At 37.6% G+C, this 15,135-nt stretch overlaps 1 pseudogene; it reads right to left on the bottom strand.

The window, feature by feature from the left end:
• Positions 1-5,566: 5,566 nt before the first annotated feature.
• Positions 5,567-12,743, bottom strand: LOC116851972 (annotated as a pseudogene).
• Positions 12,744-15,135: the final 2,392 nt, after the last annotated feature.

The raw sequence follows: 15,135 nt of genomic DNA, 5'->3' as shown, positions 1-15,135 counted from the left end.
ACAATATTATATATATATATATATATATATATATATATATATATATATATATATATATAACCGCGTGCGGGCAAGGAAAAAAGAAAGAGGGACGATAAACACGAACCGGAGCGAGATCCAATGAAGAGAGACAAAAGGAATTAACGGAGAGTGCGTTCGTCCCAGAAGCGGGCGATACATTTTTGTATATCATTAATGGTTGCAATATTGAAGTTGGGATGAGAGACGTTCTCTTATATTGTAAAGCAACGGGCGAGTTAAAACCTGCGAGGTTAGATAAATCGGACCTTTGGGTAAAAGGAGATGAATCCTCAAAGGTATTAGAAATTGTAAAGCAAAGTATCGTATTGTAGAATTACACCAGCCATTTGAGTTGTAAAAAGTGTTAGCGAAAGGGAAGTTTGTAAAACGACAAGAAATCTTTGGCAAGGAGGGATTATCAGCAACGTCATTGTAATAAATCTACCGTTATTTTGACAAAGACAATCAATAAGTTATTGCTTATTCACCTGCTCAACCAAGGTCATCCAAATATAAACAATCGCTTTTATTATATATATATATATATATATATATGTGTGTGTGTGTGTGTAATAAATATTTAGTTCCGCAATATTTTTAAGATCTGAAACAGTTTTTTGTAAAACTTATATTTTTCAAGATATTTCACCGGTCCGATACTCTTGCCCCACCCTGTATATACATATACATATATATTGCGGAGTTTCTCGTTGCAACGTTTTTGTATTCGACCTTTGTCTGCGACACGAATTCTCCGGTGAATACAACATTGACCTTGAGACAATCATGTCTACTGAGATTCTGTCCCACCTGCTCGAGCACTATGCCGCGCGCATCGTTCAGAAAAGTTCTCAGCTCGATGTCATTCATGTCCGTAATTATACCCGTTGAAACTCTCCGCCTGAAGGCTGTCTCAATTTCCAGCCATTCCAACAGATTACGAGTATGCAATGTCGACGACGCCTTACTCTGTCACACTCCCACCGACGATCTCGGTAAGATGATTTCTCGCAATTGCTTTATCGCTGCTTCCAACCGCGCAATAGAGGCGATCGCGGAGTTTACAGTTCCCGTTTTTGTCTTTCCTCCTTCTCCTCTTCCACCACCCGCACATATCTCATGCAGACGTTTCATTCTTCTCGCGCATTCTCCATCCCAAATGTTAAGTTTGGCGATCGTGTTGATGTCATTCGCAACACATAACAAGTGCTCGACATCGGGCGTTTTCGTCGTTGTCGTTTATTTCTTCTCTCTTTCTCACGCGTTATGTCGTGACGAGGATGTAGCCACAGAGTCCGTCCCCGACTGTCGAAGGGAATCCGAAATTTTACTCTCTCCCGATATATTCGCGGACTTCATCTGATATAATTTACCGCTCTCGTACTGCCGTGAATTACCGTTTCCAGCCACAGACTCTCACGTTGCACACTTTCCACTCCGATCGCTTGACGCAAAAAATATGTCGACACGTTCCAACGAAAATCCTCCTTACTAGTTATCAACTCACAATTTAGACATATCGGCGTTTCGGATATCGACATTTCGAATCTATCGTCATCGTCGCTACTCTCAGACGATAGCATCAACGATTCGTAACAATATAGATCCGTCGTTATTTTTCCTTTGCCAACCAATTCCAACACGCGCACGATATCGACAAGACTGATACTTCGAAGTACATCTTGCGAGATGTTATATACAAAATCGGTGAATAAGTGCAACGAACATATCGCATCCTTCTTTATCTGATCGGGCATGGGCTGACTGACGAAACAAAAAATAATACGCGCATCTGAGAAAAAAATTGGCGTAAACATACTATGCAATACCGCACAGCCGCAGCCGCCGCCGCCGCGGCCGTGACCCTTCGAATCGCTCCTATCTAATGCTCCACCTTATCGTGCGACAACATTTCAATTTGTCGGTCGTGCGCGACCTTTGTCGACCGCATCGATGTTGATGGCTCTCTATCAGCTAACAGATATTGAAGCTGTCGCAAACTTCGTCGCGCGTCGCGCCGCCGGTTCGGTGCGTGCCCCATTGCGGCGATAGCGCTCAATCGGCCGACAGGTTGAGACTTTTTTTAACAACCAACGATCGGCTGGACGCGCCCAACGCCATCTCCCTGACGCGTCGCGTCAACAGCGCTCAATTGGTTTTGCAAATTGTTGTTGCTCTCAATCCGACCGGCCGATTCTAACAAGCTCCGCCCCATTCCCCCGTTTACGCTCAAACAATTGACCGATTAAGAAGTTTAAAAACGAATACGCCCTCTGAGGAAGCGCGGGTATGCGGCTCCCCGCTTGCCCCTGTCCTCCCGCGCCAATCGCTTGCGGTTTTCCGGCGGGTCTCCGCGGGGGCACCCCTCCCCGTCCCTCGCGGTAACACAGTTCCAAACGTAGCTTGCGTGATCTACTCATAGGAAGTAATAGTTGAATATCAGTAGGATATGTGTAGGATAATGTATAGATAACAATATTTGATCCTACCAATATCCTGAAGATGTCCTTACATATCAAAATTGATTCTAGCCCAGATAACAGACAGCCGTTATAATGACATGAATTTTACGTCGTTTATCCTTTAAGTTAATCAAATAATGGGTGCGTTCAGGAGACACAACGGTTGAGTAATTAGTCAACGTAATTGGTCTAAAGTTAGGGATCTAATAGTAAGGACCAATAATCACTGACCACTCACTGATCAACTATGTTTTCTGAACGCAACCATTGACATCTTTTTGACGGTCGTAAGTCACAGACCAATAACGTCATATGTAGGACGTCTTAATGACGTCATTTTTTTACATAAAATGACGCAACAATGACGTATGACACTGATTAAAAAAATATATCTTGCAAAAACGATTACAACTAGTCAGCTTATGTTAATTTTAAATGAAATTTAACTCTTTTATTTAATTTCTCACTATTTTCGCACCTGAAAATTTACTCGGTATAGATCGGACGCGAACTTTAGACCTCGCACACCACCCTTATAGAAATATCATACTAAGAATCATTGATAATTACTTATTATCCAGTATTTTTAATACTGAAAATAAGTAAATCAATAATTCTTAGTATGATATTTCTATAAGGGCATCAGGTTCCTATTCTACCACCTTGGCTACTGCTCTATTTCTTCAACAGATACTGAGTGTTTTTTATTATCCCCATATGCGCGCAGTCGAAGCACTTATTATAATTTTCTTATAATATTATTTAGTACAACCATAAAATTAAACTATTTATAGTTCTAATATTTCATATAATAAAAGAAAAATTAGAGATGCTATGACGTGGTGGCTAGCGAGCGTCCGTCACAAGATAGCATAGGATACAATGCGAGTTGTCACGATCTCGAGTACCACGGGTCTCTTTCCTCCTCTTTCCAATCGGGTTGGGGGGGGGGAGATCAGGAGGACAACCCGCAAAAGTAAATCTTTGTAGGAAATGACGAGTGCTCCCGTCACCCGAAGACAGGAGGATGAGCGGTCGACGAGGGAGGAACTAAATTTGCGGAGGACACCTCGTCGCCAGAGCTATCAGGAAGTCATCCGAATAAAAGTGAATCCCCTCCGATTATAAATTATATTGCGGAAGGACAGTACACCTGTTGTAGCGGAGAATTATTCATCCGTAGGTATCAAAAAGCTGTCGGCCACGGGAGGAAAGGTAACAGGGTGAGATGTGGTGGACCCAAGAACAGACGGGTCAAGCAGAAACGCAACGACACGGTAAGAAAGTCGAACCGAGGCCGAAAGGACGACATGACTCCCAGAACAAACGCGGCGATCCGCGAAGCCGAAGAGCAAAGCGGATGAAACCAAAAGCTGCCGAATCCGCGGACCAAAACAGGAGGAGAGATCATATTTTGAGGAGAGATTCTCGAAATAAAGAGCACTCCTCGGCGTACCGACGAACGTGCGAAAAGTGTTATCATTATTGTGAAAACACTACCGAATTTCACGCGTGTGAGATCCGAACTAGCTGTTGACGTTGCCACGTACGAATCTCGAGCGGACGCTACAACTTCCGAACGGACGTGCTCTGGTGGGACAGTCAGCGGCGGAGGAACGACAAGGCGACCCAGTACAGGAGCATGGCGGCGAATATTGTAAGGTTGTCCTCACATATCGACCGTGTCCGTGATCCGTGACGGGGAGAACGTTACCGGTGGGGCGCCTATCAGAGGGCGCCTGGCGCGGGTAGAGCGGCCTATACTTTTTGTGATTCGCGTGCGAGCGAAATTTGGTGACGTAGGCCGCTCGACTATCGGTCAGGACCTCGCGGGGTAGTCGCTGGGCGCGGAATCCTTACACAACTGTCGAGAGGAAGGAACCGGCATTCGCATTCGTTAGAGGCGACCGTGATCTCTGACGAAGTATCAAACTTTAGCTCTCGATCCGGCAGCTCGGTATTGTCGCACGCGTCTGAGGAGTCCGCGAGCTTCATGTCGTAATGAGTATCAAATTGTATCGAATAACGTATCGAAAGGGAAACCGAAATTATAGAAATTTCCTCTGAATAACTAACAGTAAGATTTGAAAAATAGCATATAAGGAACAAGCACGAATGTCTTAGTCCTATTAGATATTAATACTACTATTTTAATATTAATATGATAGTGGGAGGATAATATGTCCAGCATGTTAAATGCACGTATCGAAATTTCTTCGATTATCGTACACGGCGAATCAATCTTCCACACTTAAAGGGATTTTGTAATAAAGCTGTCGAAAGGGACTTTGTAATAAAGCTATCGAAGACGCTAATTGGTAGAAATATTTTCTCTCCGCGTGTTTTCCAAAAATTGAACCTTCTCCGACTTCAATTTCCTATCCGAACTACCGGAGTCTGCCGTGGAAGCGAGTCGTGGCATGCTCTCGCAGTGTTACGCAAGCCCTTTTTGTGGGCACGGGAAACCGTGCCTGACGCCCAATCTAACTTGCGGAGACCGTAGGCGAGAGACTCGCGTACGCGACAGAAGATTGTGCGCATTTCGATCAAGGATCGAGAAAAAAGCGTCACAATATATGCATAAAATATTTATGTAAAATATGTTTACCTAGGTATTGACATTACAAAACATTACAATTTAAAAAACCTTTGAAAAAATATTTTTGAAACGTTAAAAATAATGGCATAAATTTTCTTTCTTCTATCGAAAAGATATTTTTTCAACGTTTGGAAAAATGTTTTGATTTTTAATATTTAATAAACGTTTATTTTAACATTTAGGAAATATTTTTTAAATGTTAAATGTTAACATTTAGAAAAACGATTTTTAAATGTTAAAATAAATATTTATTAAATATTACAAAACAAAACATTTTTCCAAACTTCAAAAAAAGATTATTTATTGAAAAAAGAGAACTTATCCCATTATTTTTAACGTTTTAAAAATATCTTTTTAAATATTTTTAAAATATTTTTTTTTTTAATATTGTTTGCCCATTGAGTAACAAAAATAACTAGTAAATAAATAAAAAATATTATATTATATTCATAATATTTTTTAAATATTGAACAAATTTAAAATTTGAACAACGTTTAATTGTAAAAAAATCTAGTTGCATCAATTGTCTAAATCTTTGTTTTAATAACGCAAAAACATTTTTTATTTTTACTCTTGTTTTAGACAATTTGTGATTATAATTTCGTTGCATGGCTATAAGATTACCATAGTCTCTATATGGTGTTAGTAAATATTTTCTTAACGGATATACCGCTTAAATATTAATGCCTAATAAGTGATAATCTTCTGTTATATGTTGGTTCTCATTATTTATAAATGATAATTAGAATATTCTTGCAACATATATTTTGCTAGGAGGACCAGTAAAAACATCAAGAAATAATTTATTGGCATCACAAACTGCTTATAATGTCAGAGATAGATAATCATATCTGTTAATGTAAGTGTTAATGTTTGTTTGTGTGCGAGTGGACTGTATAAGTGGGTGTGTGTGTGTATGTGTGATTGTAACGATACGGAATTGTTCTGTGGACAAGCTCCTGGACTAATTTATTGCAACCCTTCTTTTTCTACAAAAGTCACCGCGCCTCCCTATTGCCACTATCTAGTGACTCGTCGATCGCAACTCCACACAGAGCACGCGCTATTCAATAAAACGAGTATCTGATAAATATCAAACATACTCCCCACCTTGAAAGGATGGGATAATTTCAAAAGACAAGAAATAGCCTATAATTAACTGGCTTCATTCTCGAACAGAAATGATAAACGTACGAACATGCTAATAACAAATACACTATGAGATTATACTAATGATACATAACGCATTATGAGTATCGCTACCTCGGTAAATAAATAAAATAAATGAAATAATAAAATAACAAAACAAAAAACACACGCAGCATCTTAACAGCACTTAGATACAGTCTTCTTCTTTGTCTACAGTCTACTTTATTGTAGATTCTGTGCATCCATATCTGCCGATCCCTTAGTACTAATGGGAACGTCGATAAGTAACGGATAGATCTTGGTGACAGACCTGCGGATTACACCTTTGGAAGTTGGTATGGACACGACCCTGAGTATTGAATCTTCTCCCGGATGTAACTGAGTTATTCGGTCCATGCGTCATTTCATGGGCAGAGAATTGTCTTCCTTGACAAGTACTAACGTTCCTTCATGCATCTGAGGATGTTCGACCTTCCACCAATGTCATCCGACATTGTAGCTCCGAAAAGTATTCTTTAGACCAGCGCTGCCAAAAATGCTGTTGGAATCGCTGCAGGTGCTGAAATCTGTCCAACTTTGATTGAGGTATGTGAGTGACATCAGGATTTGGGACCAAAGTCAACGGCCGTCCGACCAGAAAGTGCGCGGGCGTGAGTGCTGATAAGTCGGAAAGATGGAAACTAAGTGGGGTAAGAAGACGTGAATTTAGAACCGCTTCTATATGTGTCAATAAGCTATATAATTCCTCAAACGTCAAGGAGCAATTACCCATTACCCTTTTCAAATGATGTTTGATACCCTTTATACCGGCTTTCCAAAGGCCCCCGAAGTGAGGAGAATATACCGGGATAAAGCTCCAATCGCAACATTTATTAGTGAGGCGCGCAAGCAATTCGTCCTGATTATCTAGAAAGAATCTTCCTAATTTCTTTAATTCAGAGTGAGCGCCGACAAAATTAGTTCCATGATCGGAATAAATTTTTGAAAGTATTCCGCGCCGAGAAGCGAATCGTCTTAGTGCTAATATAAACGCGTTCGCGGATAAGTCCGACACTAATTCAAGGTGTATAGCCTTGGTTACAAAGCACACGCTGATATAACACTTTGATATCTTGCAGCTACGATCTTTTCTATCCTTCATAAAAAAGGGATCTCCGTAATCGATGCCTATAATTTGAAAGGGAGGTAATGGTTGAACACAATCAGCCGACAAATTACCCATCAAAGTTTGAACTAATTTAGGATTGTTTCTGAAGCACATCAGGCATTCATGCACGATTTTACGCGACAGATTTCTATCAGATTTCGGCCAGTACATGTCCCTTATGGTTATAAGTAATGCTTGCGGACCCACGTGCAACAACCTTGTGTGTTCCCTCTTAAATATTAGTTTTATTAGATGGTGTTTCCCAGAAAGGATTAAGGAATGTATCTTATTAAAAATACATGATAAATGCTCAAAATCTCCGACTCTTAAAATACCATCAGAGTGTACAAACGGATTTAACTCAAGAAGATTACTCTTTGTGTCTATCCGCTTTCGTTTTAATAGTGATTCTATTTCCTTTGGAAAACATTCGCGTGATATCTTAACTAAGCACAAATTTGCGTTACGGATTTCCGAATACGTAAGCGAGTCTGATTGTCGTTCGCCTCTGGGCTTGAAGCAATTATTTTTGAAACGTTTACACCAAGCTGTTACTCTCTCCAGCCTATTCAGATCGGAGAAGCTCTCGAATGAAAATTAACTATCAGTTTTCTGTACGGACACATGCGAGTATGCACTTTCGTTTCCGATAGCTGCCTCTGTGTGTTTTATATGATCTTGTTTGGAGGCCGTGCGTGCTTGTCACACGTAAGCCAGGGAGATTCTCCCCACCATAGAGAGTTTAGAAGCTCTGGCGTCTTTAGAAGCTCCAGCGTTAAACCCCGTAATAACAAATCCGCGAGGTTTTCCTTTGTGAGCACATGTCTCTATTCTGAGGAATTAGACAGAGACTGAATTTCGTTTACTCGATTACTCACGAATGTTTTCAACAAATGAGGTTTTGTACCTATCCAGGCTAGCATAATAGTGGAATCACTCCAATAATAAATACAATGAATGGGAATATCTAGCGAATCTGTGACCTTCTTTACGAGTTTAACGGATAACGGCGGCACTAAGCTCCAGTTTTAGAATAGTTATGGGTTTCAAGGGAGCCATCTTTGTTTTAGCGCACAACAGATGCACGAATATCCTGCCCTGCGTATTTACCGAACGCAAGTATACGCATAAACGATACAATGCAATGGACGATTCTGCGGATTTCAGTAATTCCGATTCATTTTATATACTTGAATCAAACTTTTCCGATATCAAAATGATAAATGAACTGTACCAATGATCAACAGGTTCCTTTAATTCTCCACTTCCCAAAAACGGGCTAACTAGTTTGAAACAGCTGACGTGCTAAGATTGCACGAAGTGCGTGTCTTTGCACAACGATGTTGAGGGATTTCACCAGCAATTACGTGACCCAATTGTGTTTTGTATAGGTAAAGGATCTACGCGTTCATAGAAAATTAAATCCCAGAATATATCGATACCTAACAAAATATCGATTTTCTTTGACTGATAAAACTTGAGGTCAGCAAGGACTATCCCCTTTGGTAAATTGAGTGAATTAGGTTTTATCGATACGGATGGCAAATCATCCGTGATTTTGGGCAGCAACAAGAACGATAGAGTAGCCTCATAAAATCTATAAGGTTAGATTTAACCGTCGTAACGACTGACTCGACTGTTTTTGTTTTGCTTTGATTAATACCTATTATAGGAATATTTACCCTAGTGTGGTTAAATTCAAACATAGACTTGTTGTCATAAAATTGGATTGAGGATTTCCGTCAAGCAATACGACACATTCACATTCTTTCCCATTGTTACCCGTAATGTGAACTACTGCCGTTGTTAATATCTTGTGCGCGTTGTCGTTTAATACTGCGTGATTTACTATTGAGTTTGATACGATAAGCAGTTCTTGAACATTGGAATTCTGCGAAATTATCCCCTTCTTGCCCTGCGTATTTGACTGTGTAGACGTGTCAATATGAAGTAGAGTGTTATAAGATTTGTCACACTTGCGACCACTTTAGCATTCCACGTTCATGTGACTCTTTCTCAAACAATTAAAACACAATTTTAATTGTTTTACTTAACTTGCGCGATCTTATACGGAAAGATCAAGAAATGATTTGTATGAAAACAAAAAGTGTTGTTCTTTGTATAATGGACAAGTGAATCTTTGTGTAGTCGCGTGTGAAAATTGTGACTGTAGCTTACCTCTTTGCTTGAACTTAGAATTTTTTGATTGATTAACGATTTCAGTCGTCTTTTCTATTTTCTCTAGAAAATGGTACCTTTTCTCCAGAAAATCCAACAATGCAATGGACGATTCTGCGGATTTCAGTAATTCCGATTCATTTTATATACTTGAATCAAACTTTTCCGATATCAAAATGATAAATGAACTGTACCAATGATCAACAGGTTCCTTTAAAGAACGTAATGCACATAAATGGCCTTGAATGGTATTAGAAAGTTGCCTGATTGCCGTCATCGATTCCTTAACGATCTTTGGATACCTTACGATTCCCTTAATATAATTATGTATTATAAATGATTTATTCTCGTATCGTTTTTCAAGCAATGATCACGTGGAATGATAATTCACGGCTAAAACTTTTAAATGTTGAAGAACCTTCGCGGCATTGTCTTTAAGTGATCCACGTAAGTAATGGAACTTTTCTATGTCTGAGATTTTATCACTTTTATGTATCAACGATTGAAATATGTCGTAAAAGGTCGACCAGTTGTCGTATGAATCGACGAAATATGATAATTTTATCTTGGGTAATTTGACGCCGAAATCGCGATGTGAATCTCTTTCTAAAGCTTGTATATGCACTAAATGAACTGACCCTGAATTAGCACTGACCCTGAATCTGTACGGACTGTTTCGCCTTTGCTGGTCACATTATCGCTATGATTTTTTTTGCGTTTGAAATTATATGAAAGTAATTTTCCTCGAAAACCGTTTTTTGTTTGATTTGATCTTCAAGTCCTCGTCCTTTTCTATCATACGCTCTATTTCAGATTGACATTTTTTGAATTCATAAAAGAGTTCTTCGACCTTTTGAAGGCGCTGCTCGGTTTCTATGATTATCACCTCGTCGATCTCTGTGCTTGCATTATCTGAATCGACTAGCTTATCCATATATTTTTTGAAGCTAGTCACACGTGCTTTAATTGAGCCACGAGCTCGAATGAGATTTTTCGTGTCGCTCATTTTGGTACAAAGAAAACGATATCTATGCGAAGGCATGAAGGTAAGTTATATAAATTATGTGCGATGCTCATTGAGGTGCACAAATATTGAGGTAATGGTTTGGATAGGGATACATATAGGAAAGAACGGTAATTATGCAGTATAGGGGACCCACCTCCGATGACCTTGATCTTGATATATATTATCAAGGACACTGTCCTAAATAACCTTTAGAAAATTTTAGCCGCCGCTCATTGTTTATTAAAAAGTTATTAACAAAAGAAGTTTCGGTAATTATAGACTATAGAAGAGTCAGCTCCAATGACCTTGACCTTGACATATATTGTAGAAGTCATCCTCCTGAGTAACTCTCAGAAGGTTTTAGCCGTCGCTCGTTGTTCGTTAAAAAGTTATTAACAAAAGGAATTGCATAAAATGAGTATAATTTTTGGACACTGTATATACAAAAACGATACTGTGTATCGTTAACGAGCAATATCGAATAATAACTACAATATCGAACGACTAGTGGGGGCCTGCGGCCCCCGCACCCCCCCTCAAAACTAACCTAACCTTCCTATCGTCATATTAACCGTCAGTCATTGTTTATTAAAGTGTTCAACTTTTAATGTGACGATAGGTTAGGTTAGGTTAGTTTTGAGGGGGGGTGCGGGGGGCGCAGCCCCCCGCTAGTCGTTCAATATTGTAGTTATTATTCGATATTGCTCGTTAACGATATACAATATCGTTTTTGTATATATGGTGCCCAAAAATTACGTTCTATTTATGGAACTTCTTTTGTTAATAACTTTTTAACGAATAACGAGCGACGGCTAAAACCTTCTGAAGGTTATTCAGGAGGGTGTCCTTGATAATATATATATCAAGGTCAAGGTCATCGGAGTTGGGTCCCCTATACTGCATAATTACCGAAAGAACTCACGCAGCTCGGTTGATATGTTAATGTCCTCTCCTCTGCGCTAAATTGCCACGTGTTCAAGGATTGTCCTCCGCACGTCGCTGATGTTTTGGCTTTGTGATGTGTGCCTTTGTCCCGTCTATAGATCGTTGTTTGCAATGTTTTGCTCATACGACGAATAAGTGCACAATGTTTAAGAGCGTGCCGATGCGATAAGCGCCGCCGATCGTTGCGTTTATGAAGATACGTGTACATATTAGGTTAGGTTGTTTGCTTGCCCAACGCTGCTGCCTTTCCGACCAAATCCGGCTCGTTCGGACCAATTTTGTTGATGCTTGTTTGTTGTGCGAGTGGACTGTATAAGTGTGTGTGTGTGTGTGTGTGTGTGCGCGCGTGCGCGCGTGTGTGTGTGTGTGTGTGTGATTGTGAGCATACAGCTTGCTCTGGACAAGCTTCTGGATTAATTTATTGCGAGCCTTCTTTTTCTACAAAAGTCACCGTGCCTCTCTAGTGTCTTATCTAATGACTTGTCGATCGCAACTCCACACGGAGCGCGCGCCATTCAATAAAACGAATATCTGACAAATATCAAACAATAAGTGCTCTTGACTTTTGTACTAAGAGTTCTAATTTTGATATATGATCCATCAATACATCTAAGGACCTTAGGAAATCCACATATCTGAAACAAAGTTATTTTATGTTTAGGTATATTGAATAAAATGATTTGCATATATATAAAACATAAAAATCTATTTTCTTTACTTTTAAATAATCTATTTCCTAATTAATAATTATTAGTCTAATTACTCTTATAATTGATCAATTTCACCATACACCCTTATAGAAATATCATACTAAGAATCATTGATAATTACTTATTTTCAGTATTAAAAATACTGGATAATAAGTAATTATCAATGATTCTTAGTATGATATTTCTATAAGGGAATTAAAAATTTATTTATATCTTCAAACTTACGAGCAATTTCTCTTCTCCTACATTTCGTATTAGTCATTTTTATCATATTTTGAGCAATATCCCTTATAAAAATATCATACTAAGAATCATTGATAATTACTTATTTTCAGTATTAAAAATACTGGATAATAAGTAATTATCAATGATTCTTAATATGATATTTCTATAAGGGATGATTTAAAAACTTCATAACATTAGTTATGATAACATGAAATATTGATTCTGTTACATTGAATCTAAATGAAACATCCCGTATGATTTATTTGTTCCCAGCAAACCTGCAAATATATAGTATTAACATTATTATGTACTTATATATATTAATAACATTAATATATAAGAAATATATATCACAGAAATGATAATAATGATAATAACTGTATATTACTATAACACTACGTCCACCATTTTCTTTTAATATACACTGCTCAATAAAATTATGGCATAGAAAAATTTTAAACAAAAATTGACCAACTTTGGATGACGATAAGTGTACAAAAAATCATCGTAAGAGATTGATTTTTTTTTAATTAAAGCCCGAAATCTTTACTTTAAGATGCTATATCTTAATTTTAAGTTTAATAAATCGCTATTACTGTAAGTCCTTAAATCTGAGGGCATGTTTGCCATATTGAAAATTGCAAAGTTTGACGGACTGCAGGGATTTGCTAAAATTTTTTTCAGTGATGGCGTTTGCAGCAGTACAAAGCTCAAAGCTTCCTCTTTAATCTAAAAAAAAAGCAAGTCTCTGCGATTTTTTCACAAAGTTACAGCACTTTAAAGTAACCCTTGCATTTTTATTATGTACCGCCGACATTGGCATTATCCGATGTGCACCACGGGGAGGTTGCCGGTTGGATTTTGCACATTTCCCTACAGTCGATATGCACCACGGGGAGGTTGCCGATTGGATTTTGCACATTTCCCTACAGTCCGTCAAACTTTGCAATTTTCAATATGGCAAACGTGCCCTCAGATTTAAGGACTTACAGTAATAGCGATTTATTAAAATTGAGATATAGCATCTTAAAGTAAAGATTTCAGGCTTTAATTTAAAAAAAAATCATTCTCTTACGTTGATTTTTTGTACAGTTATCCAATCTGCCCAAAATTTTTCTATGTCATAATTTTTTTGAGCAGTGTATTATATATTTTAGAATTTGCGTACATATTGTGTAATTTATTATATGTATTTCGTTTTAAACAAAAATACCGCTGAAACTAAGCAAAAGATACTTGAAATTTGAAATAATATAACAAATATTTTAAATGTAAATTAAAATTACTTAAATATACAACATACCTTATCATCAAAATACTCATTAATAATATGTATAATATTTTTAACTTTTGGAATTTTTGTTTCATACGTCATTAACATTGCCATCATTTCCTCGTCGCTAGAACTACTTGAAATGTTTAACAGTTCATCCACTAATATTATTTTAGCTGCCATTTCTTTACGACTTTAGCAGTGATTGCCAGCGACTGTATTGTGTGCTCAGCTTTAACTTTTTTATCAATTTTAATCAATTTCTATTGCTAGTACTCATAGTCAAATCCATGGAGATAAGAAATAACAATTAATAATAAATAATAATAATTTATTATTATTATTATTAATTATCTCTTACCTCCATGGTTGAATCTTATATTTAAGAACGTCTTAAGTTTATTTTTAGATGCTTCGTAGTCAATAAAGACCGTGTGTAGGCCTTAATTTTCTTGTAATGAAAAGAATACATCACGTTGCGCCACACGCGCACTGAATCGCACTGACAAAAATATCAGTGCAGTTAAGTGCGTGTTGCATGAATACAGTGCAAATAACCTCAACAAAACGCAGAACCATCACTGCACTAGGGTAATGTAGTTCAATCAAACACGGTTTTATTAGTTGAAAACATGTTTTCAGTGCACTATCAATCGAAGATACGAAGATTCTGAACCAGTGAAGCGCAAGGTAACCGAATACTGAAAGGGGGACGCACTAGTGCATCCAATCGAATTCGCCATAAGTTTCCCAAATTGACATTCGTTTGCTTAAGAAAAAAAGGATTTTGTATTTTTAATATTGTATTTTTAGTTTTTGTATTTTTAACCATATTGTACCGTGATGTCCATGTCCGTTAAAAGAAATGTACGTGAGTATGTAGTGACGTTGCGTATAAAATATGATGGTGGTGACTCTACAGGGTGTTGAAAAAATCGCGTTTCGAAAATTAAAATGTTTTTTTAACCCTATAACTGTTCAAATCAAATAAAATTATACCTTTTTAAATTTCCCTAAGATATTTTACTTTTCATAGTTTTTTCAAAGCCATGGCTTTTTTCGTTTCGAAGAAAAAAATTCTTTTTGATTTTTTAGTTACTTAACACCGGAACCATATGGTTCCAGAAGTTGACATGATGGATAATTTAATGTTGTATCATGATATAACGTGTGTGAAAATGAGTCCGATATCACTGGAGGTATTCTAACATACGAAAGGCCACGGTTTTTCTTAATTAATTTTATTGCTGCATTAAAAATATTTGTACATTTTGAAAACTGTACATATGCATTTCCGTAAATTTTTTCATGAAAAATCCCAATCTGTAAGTAAAATTAACGCATGTTTTTACATTTTAGAGTTCTTTTAATCTGAAAATGTTAGAAAACGGATTTTTTTGCACTCTCAGGTTAGAATATT

This window comes from Odontomachus brunneus, unplaced genomic scaffold (genome assembly GCF_010583005.1).
Source record: "Odontomachus brunneus isolate Ranch 3 - 2012 unplaced genomic scaffold, Obru_v1 Obru_scaffold_198, whole genome shotgun sequence".
Lineage (NCBI taxonomy): Eukaryota > Metazoa > Arthropoda > Insecta > Hymenoptera > Formicidae > Odontomachus > Odontomachus brunneus.
This window is presented reverse-complemented; position numbering and strand designations above follow the sequence as displayed.